The sequence below is a fragment of the Hippoglossus stenolepis genome, chromosome 19 (assembly GCF_022539355.2).
Source record: "Hippoglossus stenolepis isolate QCI-W04-F060 chromosome 19, HSTE1.2, whole genome shotgun sequence".
Taxonomy (NCBI): Eukaryota; Metazoa; Chordata; class Actinopteri; order Pleuronectiformes; family Pleuronectidae; genus Hippoglossus; species Hippoglossus stenolepis.
Window position 1 is genome coordinate 18,710,084 of NC_061501.1, and position 21,439 is coordinate 18,731,522.

Consider the following 21,439-nt stretch of genomic DNA (forward strand, 5'->3'; position numbering starts at 1 on the left):
ACAACACCCGGGCAAAGTCTCCCAAAAACAGTAGAAAGCTCACACAGTCCACGTAAGTCGTGGTAACTTTTTAAAGTTGGGCAATTTAAGTTGATGAATGATTCCTATCGCCCACCACTAAAAGGAAACGAGGGTCCAGTGGGCAGTCAGCCACGCCTCCCTCCGCTCTGACCCGACCTGCCTGCAGATTAAACGTTAGAAACTTATTTGGGGAAAACCAACCAATAGTTGTTAAAGGATTTTATTCTGGACTCATGTTTCTGAATAAAATACAGTATATTTTTAAAAAAGAGGTAATTTACGCTCTAGCAAAGCTCAACTGTTAATTATGCAGCACACCAAATCATTTAATGTGAGGTTTACTTTTAAATTGTGGTTCTAAAAAGCGAACAAAGACTTGTGAGAACTTTCATATTGGGGTTATCATTAATATTAAAGGGGTTCAATATAAAACATAAGCAAACATGCTGATATTTAGAGAATAAGGTCATTTCATCCTTGAATCAAACATTTGCTTAAATGTGGACAAATAGTCAAAACCGTTAATGGACGAAAGCTCAACAAACTGAAGCCGTGTCCTCTTTGGTTCAGTAAAAGACACGTTTGTCATTCACTCAGTCAGTTTGATCTACTTTCTTACGTCCGCCCCAAGTTGGTTGGTTAGTTTGTTATCAGCAGGATGAGAAACTAATGAACACATTTCCATGAAACTCAGTGGAAAGATTAGACGTGAGCCAAGAAAGTACTGACTACATTTTGGCAAAAGGGCAGATCAAGGAATTTCTTTTTTTTTTTTACTTTGTGAGATGTTTTGGGAGATTTTCACCAATTTCTCAGGGAATAATTTATGAGTCTTGATGAAAGAAATTCAGCATAAGACATTGATATTTATGAATGTGTGGAATTTGGTGTAGATCCAACTAAAAATCTGGATCCAGCGGATTTAAATGTGGTTTCAGGCGGAGGTCTGCACCGTACTGAGAGCCATTTGAGAAAGTGACAGCACTATTAGAGGATTACATGTTTGAGTTTAGTGAATCAGGAAACGATAAAGACACAAAGCAGCTTCCTAAACGCTCACTTTCCTGCAAGAGGCCGAGTTTAAGATGGAAATCTTTTAATGTGGCAGAAGAAAAACAGAACCAGATTCTTGTGAGCGCAAAACAGAATTACTAAAGAAGACACGACTCCACTGGTCATGACTCTGAAGTCGGATTCTGCTGATCCACCGGCAAACGTTGTCCAATGGATGAAACTCATTCATTCAGACATTTCTTACGTTCAGTCTTTTGACTGTGGGAGGAAGCTTGTACCTGGAGGACACCCACACAGACACAGGGAAAACTAACTGCAAACAGAGAGATTCAAACCGGGAACCTACTCGGGGCGGTGCAAGCCACCACGCCACCGCGCCTTATCCCTTGATCAGTCGAGCACTGAAAGAAAAGTAATCGGGCTAAAAACAGTAGCGATGGTGATTCATGGGAGCTGTGAACTTCAGGAGACAGGAAGCAAAGCTTACGGCTTTTAAGACTCTCCTTGTGCCCACCCCCCCGCCCCCCGCCCGCTGCACGCCCTCTCTCTCTCTCCACTTCCACACAACAAAAAACAACACACAAACGAACGCACACCCACGCCCGTGCACAATCAGACTCTGGAGTATCACCACTTATAGTGCCAGTGAGAGAGATGGATGGGGTGGCAGTGGGTTCTGATTTAGTCCGTACAATGTGGCTGAGTGATTTTCTCTGTGGAGCATGTCTTGCCTCTCTTAACCCTGCAATGGGGGGGGGACACTCGCCATCACCCTCTTCCTCCTCCAAACACAACCTCACCCTCCTCACCGCTCAGGAGATTGCCTCCCCTTCCCTGGTGTGATAACCACTAATGGATTCAGAGCCCAGGGCGTGTTTAGAGGTAGAAGATGTTCCTGAATCTTGGTATAAAGCCGTTATAACCAGGAAATACTGGACAACATGCGAGCTCACCTCTATATGGTCTGCATCAGGAGCAGGTGACCGTTTCCATTCAGACCGTATATCACATGCTCAAGACCTTGGAGAAAGTCAAATAAAGCAGCTGCTGTGCTCCTTCAAATGTTTCTCCACAAAAACTCTTGAATGAGTAAAAATAAACAGCAGCCAAGCCAAAGGGAAACACAGAGATATATAATCATAAATTTATGTACTCAGGCACAAACACAAACAAATGTACGAGCGTCTTTGAGCGTGCCTGGGGGCGAGGAACCCTCATTGTCGTCTTTAACAAATGTGCTGTCACGGCTGCACTTTAAAGATGAGACGTGTCACAGGGGGCATGTGAGACGCACACTCGCCTGCAGGCAACACGGACGAACAGCGTGAAACAGAAGGAAGGGAGGAGGAAGCAAACACAACAGGCGGCGGAGACAATCCTTGACATTTCGCTACGAGCACAGCGACTTAACGACGGCTGAATGCATCATGTGAGCAGAGGAATGATAAATATGCCGATGGGTGAGGAGGGAGAGCTGTAGCTGTGTCTGCAGCCGGGAAGGTTTGAGGTGAGAGGAGAATCAATTCTTCCAAACTGAATCAGAGCAGACGATGGGTTTGTGTTCTGTGGGCGGTTTGCCCAACTTCACAAAAACTCCCATCTGATCAGCAAGACTGTTCCTCAAGGGCTCTGAGATGATCAGATGTTTAAGTTAAATAAATACGACAATGCATTACAAACATAGTCAGCACATGTTTCTTTGTTAACGGTATCATTGTCTAATCTGGCACCTGTAGCTTCATGGTTTGGGCAAAGATTGACTGTTACAAACTTAAATACAAAGATGGATGACATGACGTGAATCCAAACCATCTCGATCACCCCCCCGGTGGCCGGCTGCGGTATCAGTGTTTCTCGATAATTTTCTTGACTGCAGCATCACGCCAGAATAAACTTCTCATAATAAAATAGAGATCTCTAAGTTCGTGTCTTTCTCAGTCGATTCCTTTCGTGTGCTGAGGCTATTGTCCATAAAGTTTTTACCATCCATGCAGACAGTCTGACAAATGATGCACCACGAAGCCGAAATTCAAACATTTACCTGGATTTACCAGTAGAGATAAAATATCAAATGCATGATCCCTAACTTGAAGCTTTATCTTTTACTTAACAAACAACTTGTGTCATTTAAGATGTCATCATTATTCTCTCCTCAAACCGTAAAAGTGCAATATCATCTCCTCGTGGTGTTTTAAGCCTGCACTGATTGAACAGTTAGTTGAGAGGGGTGTTTTTTCTCCTCTCCTTGTGTTACCCTATCCCCGTGCCCCCTTCTCTATTTTGTCTGCGCAACACGCTGCCTCAGACGGCTTTCATGCTCCAGCAGGTGAACATGCTCTTAGATGGAGTTTCTTAAATGGGCAGATAGGTCAAATACTAACAGAAGCAGGACTGCGGTCGACGTGGGGCTCAGAGCTGGACGCACGGGCAGTGCGGCCAATTATTTTACCTCTGCTCCATGTCTGCTGCTTTTCCGTTTCTTTTCCACCTGTTCTCACCCACTGATGAGTCCTGCGTCAAAGTGAAAAGTACCCTTCTCTTGTTAAAAGCTTTTAAAGGCGTTGAAGGGAGCAGGAGTGTGTGTTAGCGGGTTGGGAAGGTGTGGGTAGACGGCGGTTTGTGTCTTCTTATCAGTTTTATCCATTCTGACAAGTTTCCTGGCTATTCTGTCAAGCGCTCTGGCATCCGAGGAGTAAACCAACCCGTGCTGGGCCCAAGTAAGAACCTGTGAAAATCAATGATGTTCAGATAAGCTCGCTATCAGTCCTGACATCTGCTCTGCCTCCTCTTCATCTTTTTCCTCTATGGAGAACAACAACAAGAAAAACACGCCTCAGAATCATTGTGCTTAGTGTGCATGCATGCTCCTGTCGGATGTAGAGCGCTGGGGCGAAACGGGGGAAGTTCATGTACAGAGGGAGGAAGAAGTTTGGGGCTGAGTTTGCAGGAAGGGAACACTCACAATGCATATGTTAATTATATCTAAAATCTAGAGCATCACACCAGCACACACACACACACACACACACAGCTCTGGCTTCACGTATATTATAAATTGGTCAAAATGCATCAGTGAGGTTGTTGGTTTCTATTTGATCTTTTATTTTGTGTATTTTAATAATTTTTTCTATACATTTTATTTGTTCCTTTTTTTACACTTTGTTCTATGATTTATTTTCTTCATCGTAATTTATTGTATTTTCATCTTATTCAATTTTCTTGACATATATTTCACATTCCACCCTTTATTTGTTTATATATTTTATTGAATTGACATTTTTGCAATTTAATAATTTACATATATTACACGTTGTATGTCTGAATTATTCCTTTTATATTGTATTCCTGACATATTTATATTTTTTTTACTCATTCTTATTTATTTGTTATCTATTATGTCTCTATTTATTTCATTTGTTTTTTTCATTTTATTTTTGTAATATCTTTACTACACGACACAAGTGGTTGAGCTTCAGCGACTGAATGAGAACCGTGTCACATCCCAGATGAGTCACGTCTGCAGGTTGTTGAACACAATCGCAGACGAGGATCACAGAACTTAATGTGACATGTTGGTCTCCAGCTTTCTTTTATTCATTTGCTCTCCCTCCAGCTGTACTCGATTTCAGACGTGCTGAGAGGGGATTGAGACCCAATATCCTCCGCACACCCTCTACAGAGGCTAACATGAGACGCGCTGGGAGGCCGGAGATGGAAGATTCAGCTTCAAATTACCTGATAGATTAGAGGCAGAATTGGACGGGCACAACAAGCCTCTCCAGGATAGGAAGTACCTGCCGTGGAGAGGTTCGGGTCAACGTCAGGGCCGCGGTCGCATATGGGCCTGGTCGTCGGTAGCAGATGATGCTGAATTACACCCGACGAGGGATAAGAAGCACTCTGTGCAGGCTGGACAATGGGATGTGGGGATAAGGTGAAGGACTGCAGGCAGAAAGCAGAGCAGCGTACCCGTGTCTAATTCAGAGCTCATTGAAACAGCGAGATGGTTTCCTGTTCTTTTCAACATGAAGGACGCAGTTATCATGCGGGTGAGTGGAGAGGCAGGTGGACAGAGGATTAAATGAAGAGGGAAAGTGGTCGGACAGCGGCGGACGAGCTAAAGAGGCCGATGACACCACAGCTCTTCACTCTCATTTTTTCCAGGTGTTTAGTTACAGGTTGTTAGTTTAACAACCTTCTCTCAGCGACAGAGGGAATTCGTTCTTTTGAAGTTTCGACTTAATGGGTATTAAGTGTAACGCTAATGGAGCCGAGCTTCCACACGACGGGGTCAAAGGTGCAGGAGTTCCATATCTCTTCATAGTTATCTGCATTGGTTGTGAAGTCAGGTCAATATTTATACCTTTAGTTTAAGTCTTGTAATTGATTTTAAGACCATCTATATTGTATTAAAGGATTCACACTTATTTTACAGCTGTTTCAAGACGTTTTGAGGAAAGGAAATACTTCAACTCAGTCCAGTCCCTTTCTCATGCAGACATGAGACATGGAAATCTGACTGATTTGCACCGTGGTCTGTTGCTGCAGTACAGACAGGGGGCGACACTATGAACTGGTTTTCCAGGGCAGAAAAACACATTTCAAAAGCCTTTAGAAACAAAACACTGAATGACTCGGTGAACTGTCCCTTTTAGTTGTTTGACTTGTGATGTCACATTTTTTGAAAATATCAAACAAAGGGGAATTCAAAGCAGTGACATAAGATTAAAGCTAGAATCATGAGCCGAGTAGTGAAGGACTAGAGGTAAGTAGAGATAGTGAGTAGAAAATAGAAGTCACCCGTTGGGGTTTGAGTTCTGTCATTTTGTTGAAACCCTGCTTTGTGCCAGCCCTCGTTCCCTCTGGTCTTTATTACAGCCCACACCACACTCCTCCGCCGCAGCCAGATACAAACATAATCCCTCTGCGGTGTAGTGAAGCCAGGAGCTCAGGACAGGGAGCATGTTTAACATCTTGATTCTTCTTATTACGCTGTGGGGAAAGCAGGCCTTGGCAAGACGGCGCTCCAAGATCAACACAAGGTTGACGGCCATCTGGTCTACAGCGCAGAAAATTCTGAAATGGCAAATACCACCCACAGCCTGGGCTGCGGCTCCCAGCAAACACGGAGGCAGCAGGCTCCAACAATCAGTCAGGCGGGGCCGGGCCCCAGCAGCAGACCAGCGGCCCCAGTACAAACCAGGGAGATTACGACAAACAAACGGTCCCGTGTGTGGGAAGGTGGCTCGTCTCTTTAAACAGAGAGGTGATTGGCTCTGTACTCTTATTTATGGCAGCGTTTATCTGAGGGAGAAATAGACTTTGTGAAGGCCAGGCTCAGTCATCCGAGGGAGCCGGGTTTGTGAGCCAGTCAAGGCTGCGTCGCATCACGCCGCACGCCGGCTTGGCGCGGAGCCGTGCACGCGGGTGCTATTATCCACCTTCGCTAACATGCCCTCTCTGGATCATCATTTCTATGAGAGCTGCTATAAATCAGTTTTACTGCTACAGAAACATCTATTGTGACTGCCTGCCCTTCTATTGGCAAATGTCATTGTCATAATAATACCTGGAGGGATCGCTTTGCTGTGATTATGAGTGCCACTCTGATGTGGCGAGATGGGCAGCACCAAGTAATCTGCGTGAAGAACATCCTCAGGGGGAGGATGACTTTTAAACAGTGGTTAGTGGCTTGGGTGTTTCTTAATGAAAAGTTCAGGGTGAAAACTTCCATCACAAACAGGAGGAATATCAACAGCAGCTCCATAAAAATCCCTGAGAACATATATTCACAGTTGGCTTCTTAATATGTGCAGCGTGTGGATGGACAGATCGTTTCTGGCCCAGATTAGAACAGCTTTGGTTGTTTAATTGAGCGGTTTCTGTTCGTGTTGTTTTGTCTTTGGTTCTCTCGCCGGTTTGAAGTGCGCCGCCCGGGATTTGGAAAAATCTGAATCAAAATAAAACAGTTGTGGGGTTGTTTGCTCGTGTTAGCACAGTCCTGATGGAGCAGCTTTGCTGCTTTCTTTTGAACATTACACTCTCAACAAATAATACCAAAGGGTTTTTCTTTCCCCAAATTAAATATGAGCAAGTAAAAATAAATATGTTATCTTATATATAATAACACAAAGTTTTCAGGACCATTAAAAGAAGTTCAAGTGTCTTAATTGCAAGAGACGTACTAATAGTAAAAATGTCTTGTTCACACTATTCATAGCAACGTTTTATAACTTTTAAATAGTTTTTAGTCTCTTGACCTTGGGAATTCCCTCACTACCTTTTCTGGAGCATTCAACTGCATCACTCGGTCTCTGGTGGAGTTTCATCCTTCCAATGGACTTAGTGGTCGTCACATGACCTTGGAACTTGTATGTTGTGGGTATAAACTACAAAAGATGGACGACACGTCTTCACGTCCTCCTACTAACCAAAGTATACTGGATACGAACGCTGCCATCGTTTGTGTTTGGAGTCTGTGCAGTAGTGATCGGGGGGGTGGAGCTGTGGTAGCGAGGTCCCACCGTTACATGCGCTCGACCAATCATGAGTCGGTCTCGGCTTTCAATCACGACTTTTCAACCCTGTTATCAATGCAATTGTTCCATCTTGTTTTACTATCCCCAATCTTTCTCTGGAAATTTCCTTTGCCCCATAAAGTCGAGCAGTTTTACTTCCCCGAGGTGAACGCACACCATCCTCCACTTAGAGTTAGCCTCTGCTACTGGTAATGACAGAAAGAGGCAAATCTTAGGAGCTGTATGCAAAGAGAGAAACAGCTTTGCATTGTGCAGAATATACAGAAACCAGCTCCCAGCAGCCTTTTCTAAACAATATCCTGCAGGAGCCTACATGTCAAACATTAACATGCAGAACAACTGAGGAGCTCACAGAGGAATTCTGTTGTTGAGGACCTGGAAAGTGTCATCTTGAATTAAAGATGTCAGCTACGAGGGTGGCTTCCTGCTTCCCCATCACCCCCCACTGCTCCACCCACATCTCCCACTCCTCTGTCTCCTCTGGACTCTCCAGCCATCACCTCCATGGACAGCCCTCTGTTCGTAGATCAATCCTCTGCCTGTTTAGCTAATTGTCTGCAATTGGCAGCGCTGTGTAATTCATCCCCGGGCCTGAAACATCAGCCGATCGATCGTATTGACGTGTAGAAGCTTCCTCGTCTCGACATGTGTTTATCGCAGCACCGAGAGAACACATGCAGAGAGATACTGATAGATGTTCTTCATGCTGATGAATACGGAACAATGCAACTGAACACGTCGACATAATGTTGGGTTGTTCTCATTTTCATTTCACTATTATTTATTAGCAATTCTCAAAAACATTTTATATTAAATCAAACATATTCGAATGAATCGTTTTGTGGCACATTGCTTTGTCTGTGCTTATTTTCTTGTTTAATTTGACAAAGAAAATGATTTGTTTTAGCTTCTCAATTGTGAGAATATTTGAGTTTTGGAAAATACAATTAAAAAATGCAGCACTTTGGGTTCAGAGAAGAGGTGAGGATATTTTTTTGATGATTTACAGGTATTCATAGAATATATTATTGCTGGATGAACGACAGTATACTTTATACATTGAATTGATAACAAACATGAGCTGCAGACCTAGTTAAAAGTCCTGTTGTGTTTAAGTTATGCGAGACAAACCTCATTCTGTAAACAATACCAGACCCAACTCCCAATACATCATTGTGTTTGTAATGAACTGGAGGCCCAGGACTCTTTTTTTTTTTTTGATGGAGATGAATTACTGAGAAAGAATGGAAGACAAAAAAACAAACCCAACACAAAGGCAGCAGAGACTCCAACTGACAACGCAGCCGCGGTGCGCAGCTCTCCGAGTCCAAGTCTCTGACAGCAGAGATGGCGGCGCCTGCACCGGGTGACAGGCCCGATCCATTTGGCGCCGGCGAAGATGCAAAGATACAAGCTGTCTAAAGGGAGTAAGGTAGACTTCAATCAGCTAAAAGGTGATAAAACATAATTAATTCAATCACCCACTCACTCTCTTCCTCCCCACGTCCTGTGAGAGAAAAGGCTAAAAAGCCCAGCAGTGAGCTTTTCCCCCTGTGAGGATGCATTGACTCGAGTAAGTTAATAGGAAGCTGCATTCACACTTTCCTTTTCAATAAAGCCTGTCCTTTCTCTCCGTTTATCCAGAGCTCAGTGACAAGCTTGTATTTGATTGTGTGGTTGGAGAAGGTGGCTCACACTACCGTCCACGCCATTAAACACACATTCACTCGCTCACGCAGATAAAAAGCTTTTCCCTCGAATCACAAACTGTACGACCAGTAAAATAATAAATGACTGGCAGGTGAGAGATGAAATGTACACGTGTACATGTACATATGCATGTGTACTTGTGAGTCTGTGGTGCTCCTTGACCTTGACACCGTCAGAGACACCATTAACAACGCCACCGTCAGGGTGAAGGAGGCCGTGTTTACGCCAGCACGCCTCCTCTAAAAACAGAGTAACAGGCTTTGAGGGAGGGGGGTGTAGCCTCAGAAAATGAGTTAGCATCAGATTACTTGTCGGGCTGGTGCGAAATATGCACTGGGGAAAATTAGTTGTTTGTCTGTGAAGATCACGCACGGCCTGGAGGCAGATGTGCAGAGATCAAACGAGTGTGTGATTTGTGACGTTGTTGTGTGTGCGTTTTCTTTGTGAGCCGAAAGGAGAGAGTAAGCAGGCAAAGTGTTAGCGGCGAGTGTGAGTGGGAGATGTTCGTTTCAGGCCGAACAGGCGGTATATCCCTGAGAACTGGTGCACCGGTGAAAGCAGAATCCGCTGCCCCGAGGCGCTCGTCTCCCACTAGAGCAAGGTGTGAGGAACGAGAACAATAGCTGTTGAAGGCAGAGTCATGCTTAAGCACAATTCCTGCCCACTGTAACACAAGGCCGCTACATCCCGGCTCCCATGACAACCAAGCCCTGCGCTCCGGGGACGAGTCGCTAACACAGGAGAAGGTTTATCCTCCCCGCTGTTCCCTGACCACAGCGGACAGTTGCCGCTGGAGATTTTGTGGTAAATGGTACCGAGGAGGAGAACAACAAGCCTCTGGTAACAAGGCAAACAAGCTACGACAAGTCAAAGTAAGTACTTGTGACTTTTAGAAGAGGCAGTAATTTGAGCTGTTTCACTCCTGAGAGTCCGATCACTAGTCGGACGACACTTGCAATAAGATTTTAGTCGATGTGGGTTTCACAGGCCGAGTGTTGCAGCCGAGATATTTCTGTATATTGTTATATATTTTTAAAGCTGAACCAATCAGTAATAATGCAATTAGAATGTTTTAAATTAACAATGAATCTTAATTAGTACATGTAACGAGGTTGCCCGCAGCTGATAAACCCAGAGTGAATTAGGCTTCGCATCTCGACGGAGCTTTTTAGCTAATTTCAGCTCGATGTTTTCCTTTCACACTTCTCATCAAACCTGTTTTCATCAGCAGCAGGAAACAGAGAAAGAAAAGAGAAACTGAAGAAAAGCTTGAAGAAGAACAAGAATAGTTAAAGACCAAAGTTAAACGAAGATGTAATATGGACTCACATGTAGCTGAGCAGGTTCAGGACTCGATGCCACGTCTGCTGGGAAAAGAGAAACAGGCACCTTTTCGTTAGCATGTTAGCTAAAAGGTATTTTCAATGTTAAGCTTTCCTGCCACATTGGCTAAAGCATGTTAGCAACATTTAGCTCACAGCTGTTGACAGTTGGTCTTTTTCTACTTATTAAAAATAGCTTTTCTTTGAAACTACACTGCATCTGTCTGTTGAATTACCAACAACAAACATTACATTTGAAGAGGTGGAGAGTAATAACTAGTAAGATAGCAGTAAGCTAGCAGTAAGCTAACGTTACCTGGATCACTCGCACTCAGCAAAGGAGCCACAGTTAAAGCATGTTAGCAACATTTAGCTCACAACCGTCAAGAAATTGACTCTCTCTGCCACCAAAAAATAGTAAAAGTTATTATTTATATTAACTATAACAAAAAATGACTTGTGATAAGCCTCTTACCAGTAAGCTAGCTGCTAACACTAGCTGGAACAACCCATGAGCAAAAACAGGTAAATGTTTCCTCAGTTTAAATACTGGACCCAAATTCAGCAGGTAAACACAAACTCACCTCAAAGGAACAATACGTATTCTCTATGTACGATGAAAACTCGTTGCTAGCACATGGCAGCTCCTGGAACAACAATGAAACTGTCCTTGGACCTTTAGACTTTCTACTGCTGCTCCTTAAACAGGATTTATTCTTATGTTGCTTCAGTAGCAACAAACTTCAGCTTCGATAGAAGAACTAACAAGAAAAACAACATTACAGAGCAGTTAGATCAAAAATAAGAAAACATAAAAATCTAATTGCATCTTGAAAATATTGATTTTATGTCACAACTGATCAAAACGCATGTATCATTCAGAACTCACTCGACTCTGGGTGGAGAAGTGTGTGTGTTTTTTTGTTTTTGTGTGTGTGTGTGTAGCTAAAATAAGACATAAACTGATTTTAAATGGCTTCGCTCTGCACCTGATGACAGATTATCACATAAAAGTGCAATGTAGCATAGCTCACACACAGGAGACTACATTATAATCCCATTATGAACAAGTCATTTAGTTTATATAGAGTCTGATAAACTGATGATGCATGATGGGTGATGTTATAAAATATATCAATATTTTATTTGTTTCTAAAGATGTTTTGAAGTTAATGTGGATTTCCCGTGAAACAACAATAAAAAATGATGATGCGGACGTTTTTCCGGAGCGGAGAGACGGCTCCTGTTTTTTTATTTTCCTGTGGGTGATGTTGCTCATCAGGAAAAGAACAAAGACGCAGCGAGAAAAGGGCGAATAATCGTCAGACACACACAATGAGACAGAGAGTGAAGGGAAACAAAGAAGGCTTTCTGTCTCAATGTGGATAATTACATTTCTACCTTTCTCTGGCAGTTGCATTGCCTTAATGCTTGTAATTAATTTCATTATTTTTGGCCCTGGCTGTTGAGTGCAGATTAGTTCTCTCTGAGTTCTGGGGATAAACACAGTAATTGCTTATTACTCTCAGAGCCCACATTAGATTATATTAAAGCCAACGAATTAGAAATTATCCAATCACCTTTAGCTTTAATTCTTAACCTGCTGTTGTTATTGTCATCGCTTGTTTCCGTGATGTCGCTCGGTGCGTGCTGCTCACCGTCACTGTATTCGCGCCATCTTTGTGATTTTAACGCTATTAACCTCATTCCAGTTGTAATTTCTCTCAATGTACTGTATTACAGGACTCACTGCTTATAGGACCTTGAAAATATCTTTAGATGACCAGTTATATATTGAAAGTAAGAGTTAACAAAATCCTTTCCATTCGCAGTGAAGCACAATTCACTTCTTCTCAGTTCAAAGTCCTTGAGTCGTTCTATTTTCACTGCGAACAGTTACATATACACCTGGCAACAGCAAACACAGTCCTCTCCTGTAGTGGAAGTAGACAATAATCTACAAATACTCATGTGCTTACATGAATATATACTTATATGTTATCGTTTCTTTAAAGGCCCCACAAACCATCCTCATTCCATGAGCCAGGAAAGTTTAAGGAATGTGCAAATGTTTCCCAGGAGAAGGTTCATTGTCCGGGGAAGATGGGGAAGCTTTCAACTTGCAGGGTCAAGTTGGTCTCAGCATTCAGGAGTGTTATCATTAAAGTCGAGCTGTTTACTGGCACAGCAGAGACCATCCGGTTATAAGCAGCAGCGGGGGGAAAGTGCCTTGCTCAAGGGGACTTCAGTTGTAGCCATTCATCAGCAGAGACTTAACCAGATTGACTCATATCAGCTGCTTCTGGGCACATCATTGATTCTACATCTGTCCAATAATTCGTGTGTATCACGTCGAGGATGCAGAATTTCTGCCGCAGCCTTTTGACGGAGCTCACATCTTTAATTTACAGTCGTACAGTTACAAACACGCGTGGAATAGAGTTAGAAATGCTTCAGGAGCAGATATCAGTGGATAACAAGGTGTCTGTCACGCTGCAGCCGAGACGGGTCTGATGCAGATCACATGCAAGCTGCTGTGAGAAACCGATAACACCAAGGAACAGCCTCCTCCTCTCTGTTCTTAGAAGTATCCTAACATCTGATTCTACACGTCTGCGGCGTGGCGACACTTGAGTACGTCAGTGACTCGCGGCTCAATATGTGGTTACTTGTGCTCAAAGGCAGAATCCCACTTATCCGTCACCAGCAGCAGAAACTCTACCTGAGGAGCAGATCAGAGCCAAGGCTGTTATGAATAGATCATAACTCTGGTAACAAGATCTCGACACAGACACCTTGTGTTCCATCAGGCAGGATAAGAGCTTGACAGGGACCGAGTGTGGGACTTCTGACAATACTGCTTTGTGTGTCGCCAATTTTCACTGTGGCTCAGTGAATAGGCTGCGTAACAAGATCCAGCGGTAACGAGATCCAGGAGGAGAGACAAGGGAGTCAGTGACTCGACGGAAAGAGAGAGAGAGACAAATCACTGTGGCAACAAAAAAAAGAAATAACTGGTATTTGTTTTTCTTTTTTGTAATTAAATAAATCCACATCCTGTATTCAAGCTTTTTCTGAATCCTCATTTTGTTCGGATGTCTTTTTGTTTTCAACTAGTGAGCTAACGAACACGGCACTTAAAAGGGCTCGTTCAGCCAAAATACAAAAAAAATACTTTTTCTTTCCTCCAGTTATGCAGAAACTTTATATATCTCTGAGATACACTGAATACACTGAGAAGTGAGAAGAGGTTGTGTTTGCTAATCCCATTTCATTTCCTATACGTCTGGTTTGAATGAAAACGGTCACTGGCTTGTTCTGTGGATTATCGACAGTAACAGGGACATTGCTTTTTAGCTACTGTGGTTTTTTAAATGAAATAAGTTTGAACGTATATAACAGACATTTTATTTGGGGGGGGTTTACACTTTTAAAGCTGCTCTAACCAATAGCTTTGTATCAACGAGTCAACACCACATGAAATATTAAAGGTGTTGTTCGTGTAAAAACCCACCGCCTGCTATAATGTTCGTGTTGTTCGTATGGTTTATTGTGCTCTAAAAAGAAAAGCTGATGCCGAGAGAACATCTGAAGTGAGTCATTTTAAAGCAGAGGTGGAGGAAGTACTTACACATTGTTCTTACGTAAAAGTACATATAGACAAATGTCAAGTAAAAATACCACATTCACTCATCCTACTGGCTGTCTGGAGGAGGCGGGGACTAATGGTACCTCTCTGCTGTGATTGGATCAGTGGAAAAATTCTCCTCTCGTCTTTGTTTACTTTCAAAATATATAAAAAAACTATGTAAATATGTAACATTGTAAAAGTGAGACGTTTTTGTACAGATTGATAAAATGACACGCTAGTTTTTTAATGTCATTTTTGAAGTTGATCTGTTTTATTGAGGCGTTGACAGAAATCTTTCCAAACCAGGTAAATAAAACCAACACTACTTGAATAACCAGATACCATGAGGCTCAGATTCAGCTTAGTTCAACCCAACCTTTAACCCACTAGTGTTTCTCACCTTCATCTGTAGTCCACCGGCACTCACGCCTTCCTGCGTCTCCGTGTTAAATTGCAGGGACATTTTGTTCTCACCTGCGAGCAGTGCAGCTAATGAACGTAGCAGCCGGCCGCCCTGACCAGAGAGAAAGCCTCATCTTCTGATGGAGGCTGATGGACCGGGGGGGGCAACACATACATGAGCTCATTGATGTGACTTGACTCAACAGATAGATCAAATCCATGCTCTCAGCTTCTCCCTGTCAAGGCCACATGTACGTACAAACAGATACAGAACACGGTGAGCGTCTGCGGAGATGCAGAGCGATGTGAAGCTTGACTAAATTGCTTCTGAAGGACTGGGGGAGCTCTCCTGGGATGCAGCAGCCTGGCCCTGCCACTAAAGGTAATAGGGTCAGACAGCTGCATATTAGCTGTGGATCATCTCCTTTGACACAACGGCCGATCTCGCTGGCGGCGGCGGCAGCGCTGAGCCCATACCTGTACCTGCCAGGCATATCTGTACTCAGAGCGGGGGGGAGGTGGGCGGGTATGTTTGAGCAGCGGGCAGCGAGCGCCTTTTACATCCTCCCTTCCCAGGTTCACTTAACTCCCCACAGACATGGAGGACATTCTCTCTCTGTGCACGTGATGGATGGTAGGTTTGTTTCATGCAGAATGCACTGAAGCAGGCGCTTATCATCATCGTCATCTTCATCGGCTGCAGCACATACGCTCACTCCTGTATTCAACACCTTCTCTCCATCCATGTGTTACGTTAGAGGAGGATGGGATGTGAGGTCAGGCCTTTCATTTCACAGGAACAAGAGCAGATCAGCCTGAGAGCGCTGCCTCTCCCTAAGGCCCCGCATGTGAACAAGACAAATACAAGGCCTGTAATTAAAGATGTAACAAAAGCTCTGTCGATTGTTTCTCCTCACATCTCCGCTGGCGCGTCGCCTGGCATTATGGCACAAAGCTCAGTCTGGCGTGCTCTGTACACAAGGCTGCTAGCTAAGGTTCAGCCGTCCTCACATCCACTCAGCTAAAAACTCCCGCTGCACCTCTGAGACAGGAACCAGCACTCTTTTGTTTTCAGCCTCATAATATCGGCGATGGAGATAATCAAATCCTTCAGTGCTCATAGTGATTTATATTGCATGAATGAGCAGGTTGGGATTTGGCGTCTCGCTCAAGGGCACTTTGACAGCGCACATGGCCGTTGATGGACGTACGCCGGCTGCAGAGCGAAGTGAACCTGCGAGCAGATCTGAGTTCTGGCTGCAAACGTTTCTCAGAGGCAGAGCTGCTCCGGAGGTGGAAATAATCTCATTGATTAAGTTAAACCTCAGCGGGCAGAGCTGAAGAACCACAGTGTTTCACAGTGTGTTCAGGTTACTCACAGAAGAAAGTCGGATTTTTCAGGGATATAACTTTTTTTATCCAGTTGGCAGCAGAGCACTTAAAAAGTAGCTTCATCTGTTTTCACCTCCACTGAGTCTCTAAGGTTCTCATATTGGATTTATGCACATTTTAGATTCGTGACGCTTCATTTTTTAGTGACACACATGTTCAACTACTTATATAATTTTGACGGCTTTGCAATATTTTACTGCTTCAAGAATCAGAAGTCCTTGAATCTCAAAAGCTCACAGAAATTTTTATTTCATACATTTCATAGTCTGTCGGCTCCTATTGTCCTCGGACCAAATTTATTTGAACAAGGGATTTTGTCAGTTTTTTTGACATGTGGGCCACAATCACGTGAACCAGATCAACCTCCGAGCCCATCAGCTGTCGGCTGAACGCATCTCATGTGACTTTCCGGCTCCGGCATCTGAACAAAATGTTCAGATGTCAATTCTGTGAATGCGGAGATGTCGTATTATCCCATTTTGTGCACGGGGAATAAATTCTGGTTTAACTTTCCTACACTTCTGCGACAGATCAGTCGCAGAAGTGTCACATCTTCAAAAGCCGATTCAAACGCAGCACCAGCGGCGATGATGGCAATTAATTCCAACTTGATTCCACTGTTTTCTTTTACTTTTGTCAAAACCCAATGTTTCCACATTCTCTGGATAGTTTTGACATCTCTGTAAATGAGGTATTATAATTCTCCTTTGCTTTCTGCGGCCGTCTATCCTGCACACAAATGACTCTCTTTAGAAGTGACTGACGACGGGTTCAGCCGCCCAGACTCCTGCTTCGCCGTGGGACTGAGCGCAGTGAGCGGTGCAGTCATTAGAGCTGATTTCAGATCAGTCTGTCACTAACCCCTGGGCTGCAACCAAAGCTTTAAGGGAACGTTATTAAATCAGCCTGAAAAACAGGTGACATATTTTCCTCTGAGTCAAGTAGCCTCTTAAAGCATCATTTCTTTTCCCCCCCCTCAGTTTCATTTACTCTCCAATCACAGTGTAATAATACAGTCACCTCATGATTTGATAAGATTCAAGATATAGATTTTATAGATCAATACATGTGATATTTTGTTGGAATGAAAACAAACTGTAGCAAATCCTTTTAAAATTCCTTCATAGGGATAATGTGTGTGAGGAATGTGATTTAAAGTTGCACCATTTGAACTTTTATGAGGGTTGGGTGCACTGTGCTCATATGAATAAAACCAACCTGCATTTCTATCCATGTGTCTAGAGTGACAAAAAACTATTTAAAGTTCATTTCTGACTAGGACTAAGATAACTTTTTGCCAGGAGAGTAAAAATTAAAGTTTGTTTATCAGTCCATAACCATATTTGGAGGAGCAGGGGGTGGAGCCTGAGAACTGCACCCTTTTCACGGTGCTAGCTGTCGATCATGGTGCATGCCCCATTTCACATGGTGCATTATGGTCTATTTGAATCTAAATGGACCATAATTAACAAAATGACCATCATGTTGTACTGAAGCAGACGTGAAACTAGAGATTAAGACATAAACTCCTTTGGAAAATGTTTACTGACATTATAAATCTAGTGAGAAGTCATTTTGTCATAGTCTTCTACAGAACACCTTTCTAATTGAAGACATTCATGGTCCCCAGAGGATGAATTGTATTCAAAGGACATTTTTGAGATTCATGGTTCAGCTCCATGATGCATTTGTTTACAGTACCATCACTTTGTTGTAGCCTTCCCTCTACCTCTTCCTTTCTCATGATATATACAGGACGTGTAAAGTTAATTCTCACGTGAGGCTTCAGACGCTGTGGTTCTCAAAGCCACAAACACATGCTCCACCTTTTATCCACCTGCACCTCGTCACAGGGGAATCTCCAGAATAATCACTGTGGGTGCAGGAGAAAGTCATGTTCCGTGGTAAAAGGTTCATTGTGACTCCCTGACCCCACTGATTGTGTGTTCATAAGAATAAAACCAGTGGCAAAGCAAAGGTTTTGTGAGACAAACGGGTCCTTTTAAAGCTTTTAGTTGCCAGACAACAGAAAATAAAACTCATCTTCCCTCGCACAATGTGACCGAGTGGTGTCATCGACCTTGGGAGTACGACTCCAGGTCGAAGGAAAACCGCATAACTTTCCTAATGGATGTTTTTCATGCAGGAGCATTCGGCCATGACAAGGCAACAGCTTAATCTGCTCAAGTTCTTAGAAGAAGATGATTACAAGGGGAAAACGTTTTTCATCCCGGTCTCCTCCCGCTGCTGTTGTTAGATTTACAATGTTTACCTGGAAGAAAAAGGAAACTTTTCACCCACGTTGATTTGAAAGGAAGCAGCAGTTTTCTCCGCTGTGATAAGCCAGGTTTGTTTGGAGGTGGAGGCAGAGCGGCGGTCGGTGTTGTTTAAACCCCCTCTGAACTATTTCTTCCTCTGATCACTGGATCAGTGTGGAAGTACAAACACAGAGAAATCATCAAAGAGACATTTATCCTGTGTGTGTTTGTTTCTGGTTTCGACGTGGCTCCCTGTGCATACACCCCCCGCATACCAAATGTGTAATGGAGCGTGCGCACTTGTTATTCTATTGACTCTGGGAAGTGGGGGTAGGGAGATAGTCTCCGTCAGAAACCTGCTGATACGAGACGCGTGCGCTCGCTGCCAGGACGTGAGCCCTTTTCAGCCAAAGATAAAGTGTGTGTTAGTTTAGTTTAGGTTAATTCAGTTCAGCTTTTACACTTAAGTTTACAAAAAAAAAAAAAAGAAAACCTTCCCAGATGCTGCAGCTCAGTGAGTCAAAACACTGTGGAAAGGGACGTTATTTTTCATTTGGAGAAACATGTTTTCCTTTCTTCTCCCTCCACTTATTTTAGTTGGCTCCACGTAAATAATTTAGCAGGAATAACATTGCAGACAGAATACATTCATAATTAAAGCATCTCATGTTGTGCGTGCATTTGTGTTTGTTTCTTACATGAGTCACAACGTATGTGCCCCCCCCCCCCCCCCCCCCCCCCACCGACCGGCGCCCTTAATTTCTACTTCAGAAGTTACTCCAGTCTTTCATGTCAGGTTCAGTGGCAGTGACAGGGTCGCGGGGACGGAGCAGGGAGTAGGGGTTATAGGGAATGACAGAACAGGGAGGAGTAAATATCAGAGCATGGCACGCTGTTCCTGAGGTTTGTGGTCCCGCTGCTCCGAGGCCCCACGTCTCCTCAGCTTCTGTCAGCTCATCAAGGCCAAGTCCCTGCCTCTCCCCGCTGGAATACGCATCAAACAGCCCGGGGAGCCTTTTATCCCAAACTGAATGCCGCCTCTTGTCACAGCGGAGGCTCGGCAGCAAGCCACACATGGATGGCAAAGTTTAACACAGCGGAGTGAAAGTCAATACCCTGCCGAGGTAGCGCAGCTCAGACACGGTGAAAAGGTCACCGGGAAAAAAGGGGGGGATCTTGAAAGACACAAAGCAGGAAGCCAGATGATGCCAGGCAGGCAGTTAATGTCACGGTTCACTTTCGACCCCTGTGCCGATTCTGATGTCTCACAATTAAGGCCAAACATCTTATTTTTTGTCTTTTCCACCAATTACTGTAAAGGTTACTGCTTCAGTCGTGAGCTCGTGTGTACAAATCCTCCGGACGCTCGTGCATCTCCCCCGACAAAGACGTGAGGACTTCCTCCACTAATTTCCCTTTGTTTCGACCTGTAGCCAAAATCAGACATGAGAAGGCTTGACTGCGCCGCACCCCCAAAGACACAGAAGAGCTCTTTGTACTCGGGCTTGTTCTGCTCCATGCCATTTTTAATCTTGGGCAGAAGGGAAGAGAGCCGCTCGTCTTATCGTAGATGACATGGAGGCTTTGCTCCCTCTCCCTGGCGCTCGCTCTCATCTCCTCCTTCTGAAACCTAGCCCCCTTTCATGCTTTCCCCTATTGGCGGCGGTGGCGGCGAAGTGATACATGGAATGAGACCGGCTGAATTTTGTTTAGGTTTATTCCATCTGAAGGCTGCAACATGATAAGTGAGCGTAAAGAAAGGGAGTCGACAAGTTGGGTTTTATCCTCACTGGGCCGCGCTTTTCATCAAGTCTGGTGCACGTACAGTAACAGTTATTATTACTTTTCATCTCCTATCGGATGCAGCACATTGTTAAAAGCTTATTTAACTTTCAGTGTTTATTTAGTTGAGGATTTAACCAGTTTTCTCTGGTACCAGAGTCTTTGAAATGTGACATGTAACTCTGATTAGTGGCTGTTCGCTCAGGTTGTGATGCAAACAAGATAAAAGTTGAATTCGTTTCTATAGCATAAAATAAATGTACGTAGACTCCAGGTCCAGAAAGTGAAGCCAACACTGAAGTGCCTGAAACCTGCATTCTCTCCAATGACCAGCAGAGGGCGACTCCACTGGTTTTAAAAGAGGGAGCAAGAGTCGAAACCAAGAGTGACACTGACTCGTAGCACAGGAATGTGTCATTACCCAGAACTCACTTTTCCCACAAGCCATTGCGAAGACGAGTGTCTGACTTGTTTTCTACTCAGTCTCAAATCGATTGAGTTGCACAAATGAGCAAAAATACCATTTTATAAAAACTGTCTTTTGACCTTAAATAGTCGTTTAATTTGTAATGTGGATTCAAGGCAACTTTATTTGTGCAGCACATTTAAAAACAGTTGTTGCAAAGTGCTGGAGGCATTTAGTTAAAAAGCTCCTCCACACGTAGAATCAACTAAATAATACTTTGTGTGAACATCAGTGTGATCGTCTGTATATCTACAGACTGTGACTCTGCCCACGTGCAGACTGAATGTTCGGGGGTTAACACAACAACAATGGGAGACTGGTTAATGGAGTGGTAATGGAGATGATCCTTGTCCAGAGAGGATACGCGACTTCAACAGCCATGAAATCTGCTTCCTAATGAAAGACCTGATGAGTCTGTTAAGCGTCTGACTTGAAGGTACCAGTGAGGTGACACTAGAATCATGGCCTTTACAAACCTACAGCTCTAAAACCTGAAGAGTAGGCGTTCTGGATCTGATCCGTGAAAGCACCGTGTCCGAATCGCATCCTGCACGTTACCGCTGAACCAAAGTCCGGCAACATGCAGAACATAACTGTATCCAATCTATTTCTACGGCGGATCTGGGCCTTTGTGAGGGGGCCCGGAGGGACTTGTTTTCCAGACGTCTACCACTATAACAGACTTTTAAAACAGACTGAGGCGCGTCCATAAGCCCTATAGGTTCAATTTGTTCTGCCAATTACTGTCCCGGGCCCTGCCACAGTGATGGAAGGTGCTGCTCAATGGGCCTGAATGCCACCATCTCTCCTGCCCGCCCCCAACAAAGAGAGAGCCCCTGCCTTTTTGTTTGTCTGCGGGTCCAGTCAAGCCTCCGCTGACAGATTGGCTGGGGCGCTAACCA

The 21,439-nt window shown here is 43.9% G+C and overlaps 1 protein-coding gene across 2 annotated transcripts in view; it reads left to right on the forward strand.

The window, feature by feature from the left end:
- The window catches only part of LOC118098835 (cadherin-20), a 60,098-nt gene that overhangs the window by 12,985 nt on the left and 25,674 nt on the right, over nucleotides 1-21,439 (forward strand). The window contains exon 1 of one of the 2 annotated variants that reach the window (XM_035143012.2): nucleotides 9,874-10,156. The exons of the other annotated variant lie outside the window; for it this stretch is intronic. The gene's annotated coding sequence lies outside the window, so the exon portion shown is untranslated. Of the gene's footprint in view, nucleotides 1-9,873; nucleotides 10,157-21,439 lie in introns of those variants that run through there. 2 annotated transcript variants of the gene reach the window in all.